Source organism: Lissotriton vulgaris, chromosome 3_1 (genome assembly GCF_964263255.1).
Source record: "Lissotriton vulgaris chromosome 3_1, aLisVul1.2, whole genome shotgun sequence".
Classification (NCBI taxonomy): domain Eukaryota; kingdom Metazoa; phylum Chordata; class Amphibia; order Caudata; family Salamandridae; genus Lissotriton; species Lissotriton vulgaris.
In genome coordinates, this window is record NC_141689.1 from 1,137,259,996 (window position 1) to 1,137,263,716 (window position 3,721).

The 3,721-nt window shown below is 44.2% G+C and overlaps 1 pseudogene; it reads left to right on the plus strand.

Annotated features, from left to right (window-relative positions):
• The first annotated feature begins 322 nt into the window (after window positions 1-322).
• Window positions 323-2,683, plus strand: LOC147727555 (arf-GAP with coiled-coil, ANK repeat and PH domain-containing protein 2 pseudogene; annotated as a pseudogene).
• Window positions 2,684-3,721: the final 1,038 nt, after the last annotated feature.

The following is a 3,721-nucleotide window of genomic DNA, read 5'->3' on the forward strand; positions in this document are numbered from 1 at the left end:
GCCTTGTTGCTGATAATGCAAATACATTGGTGGAACCCTGCTGAGGACCACAATCTGATTCTATATTTTGTGTCTATGACGCTCAGACTCTTGCATTGTTGTCTGTTGTCTATGTCTATGTGCGTATCTAGGAGACTGGAGTGTCTGCCAGCAGGCACCGTGCTCAGAAGTGGAGGAAGCGCCGAGGGCTGAGAGCTGCGCAGCGGTGAGGCAGGCTGAAGAGTGACAGACTTCAACTGCTGTGCTCAGACCCCCTCATCTTGCTGCTGCCTTTTTATTCCTGCCCTCACCTTGATCGCCCGGGAGGGGCCGAGGCGACAGCATGAAGGGGGCCGTTGATTTCGAGGAGTGCTTGAAGGACTCTCCCCGTTTCAGAGCCGCTTTGAAGGAGGTTGAAGGTGATGTGACGGGACTGGAAGTGAAACTTGATAAGCTTGTTAAGCTATGTAGTGGCATGATTGATGCAGGCAAGGCCTTTTGGGCCGCCAACAAGCAATTTATGAATGGCATGCGGGACCTGGCACAGTATTCGAGCAAGGATGTGGTGATCGAGTCTAGCTTGACCAAGTTTTCAGACTGCCTCCAAGAAATGATCAATTATCACACAATCCTGTTTGACGAAGCTCAGAGATCCATTCAAACACAGCTCCAGACATTTATTCAGGACGATCTTCCAAAATTCAAAGATGCAAAGAAGCAGTTTGATAAGGTCAGTAAAGAAAAAGAAAACGCTCTAGTTAAACATGCCCAAGTTCAAAGAACAAAACTGCACGAGGTGGAGGAGGCAACAAACATCTTAATCGCAAAAAGAAAGTGCTTCCAGCACATAGCTTTGGACAACGTCCTTCAAATCAATGTTCTTCAGTCAAGGCGGAGGTCTGAAATTTTAAAATCAATGTTGTCCTTCATGAAGGCACATCTCGGCTTCTTCCACCAGGGCTACGATCTCTTCAGTGAACTTGAACCGCACATGGAAGAGCTTGGTTCACAGCTGGATCGGCTTGATGTGCATGCAGCAAAGCAGAAGAGGGACATGGAACAAAAACACTCCACTATTCAGCAGGAGGATTTCACCAACGATGATCTCGGACTTCAATACAATGTTGATACTGCTAATGGCATTGTGGTGGAAGGATATCTCTTTAAAAGGGCCTCTAATGCCTTTAAAGCTTGGAACAGGCGCTGGTTCTCAATACAAAACAACCAACTGGTATATCAGAAAAAAATGAAGGATAACCCCAAAGTGGTTTTTGAAGATTTACGGCTCTGCACAGTTAAACACTTTGAAGACGTAGAAAGACGTTTCTGCTTTGAAGTAGTCACACCAACAAAGAGCCGCATGCTACAGGCTGACTCAGAAAAGCTGCGACAGGCATGGATTAAAGCTGTCCAAACCGGCATTGCTGCAGCATATAGAGAAAAGAGTGATGAGACGGAGAAGCTGGATAAGAAATCTCCACCTTCCACAGGAAGTCTGGACTCTGGCAGCAATGTGCAAGAAAAATCAGTTAAAGGTGAAAGTGCCTTACAGCGGATCCAGTGTATCGCTGGAAACTCGGTCTGCTGCGATTGTGGTCTGGCGGATCCGCAATGGGCCAGCATCAACCTTGGAATCATCCTGTGCATTGAGTGTTCTGAGATACACAGGAGCCTTGGTGTGCACATTTCAAAAGTAAGGTCATTAACGTTAGATACATGGGAGCCTGAAGTACTAAAGCTGATGTGTGAACTGGGAAATCAAGTTATTAATCGAATATATGAAGCTAAATTGAAAACCCTTGGAGTAAAGAAGCCAGACAATGAAAGTCCAAGAGTGGAAAAGGAGTCATATATCAGAGCAAAGTACATGGAAAAGAGGTTTGTGAACCAGGACTGCGTTGCTTCACACCCTCCTGATGGACAGGAAAGGCCTTATTCCCAGTGCAAGAACGAAGACCTCAGCAGTTCTGAGAAGTCCCTGGCATCACAGGATCACTTCTCAACATCTGCCAGAAGTTCAGTGAAAAGCAATGCCAGTGTATTGCACTTCAGTTCAGAAGGCATTCGAGAACTTCTTGCCTCTTTTGTATCCTCAAAAAGTTTGCATCAACCAGTCCTAGAAGTCGAGAAGCGAGATTCTGCAGTATTTCAGGATTCGAAAAAGTTTCATCCGGGGCTGTACCTTTATCGAGCTGCGCATGAGAGAAGCCTTCCTGATATGGCAGAAGCATTGGCACATGGCGCAGATGTTAACTGGGTGAATGCAGAGGACAACAACGCAACACCCCTCATTCAGGCTGTGCGTGGGGGCTCTTTGGTCACTTGTGAGTTCCTGCTGCAGAATGGTGCCAATGTTAATCACATGGACCTGCATGGCAGAGGACCCCTGCATCATGCAACTGTTTTAGGGCACACCGGGCAAGTCTGCTTATTTCTGAAGCGTGGGGCAAATCAGCACACCAAAGATGAAGAAGGAAAATGCCCTTTGACTATTGCACTTGAAGCTGCAAATGCTGATATTGTAACCCTGTTGCGAGTGGCAAGAATGAATGAGGAGATGCGGGAATCTGAAGGACTGTATGGACAGCCAGGTGACGAGACCTACCAGGACGTAATCCGTGATTTTTCACACATGGCATCCAATAATCCTGAGAAATTAAACCGTTTCCAGATGTCCGATACACCAAAGTTTTCAAAGATGTAGAGGAGAAAAGTGCACTCTTGTCCTCACCCACACCTGGTGCTTCCTGAGTAAAGTGCCTGGTCCCTGGCTCATTGCCTGACTTGGGAACATTAGTTTAAGAACCGAACAGTCTGGAACCTCCAACAGCATTTGATTGACACCATGAATATAGGGTCCTTTATATACAGAAAGACACCACAGGGCACCAGAAATATGAATACCTCAGCAGCCAGTCTAGCAAAGTGCTCCTTGGTTTAAATATATCAAGTTACCACATGTTCCTACTGTCCATGTATTTCACCTTGTGGTACCTCAGCGGAAGGATACACAGATTTGAAGTCTTCTCATTGTAAATCCTAAGTGAAGCAGATGCCATGCTATGTAGTATATGTCAATTCTGGCGTCTGTTTTCCATGTAAAACACACACCAGTGCATGTTCTAAAATTGTTTATACTGTTATTCTAGACGGCAGCTTTTGAATATCTAATTGTAGTTTTCATGTCCTAGTCAACAATGACTAGCTTGCCATTTCATTTTCTTAGCTTCAACAATAGAGGTATCAGTTTTAAAAGATACATTTGGCACATGGTTAAATGGGCACCATGTAGCATTCTCGTTTATGAATTTATTTACCCATTTTTTAAATTCTTTAATATTGTGAACGGTTTGCAAAGGACGAGGTTTTCAGAATCCTTGCTAGCACCTTACTTGGATATAATGAATGTAATTCTTGGAACCAAATCAAGAAATTGCCAGGTGCATGTACATCCAAATAGTGCAAATTCAATTGAGTCACTTATCAGGTGCACATACATTCTAGTTCATCTGTACAGTGCTCACACAGTGGGATTATTGTAACGTACTCGATTTTTCCAAAAACATTGCACTCCATGCACCTTCTCTTGAAGCATCTCTAGTAGCAACAGCCTTTCTTCGTACCAATGTAATTTTGTTCGCCCATTAATGCAAGTCAAGTATTACACAAAAAAAGTAAATAAATTAGAACAGATTTTTACCATTTTTAAAAAGGTATAGCAATGTTCTTCCAACTCGAAGGG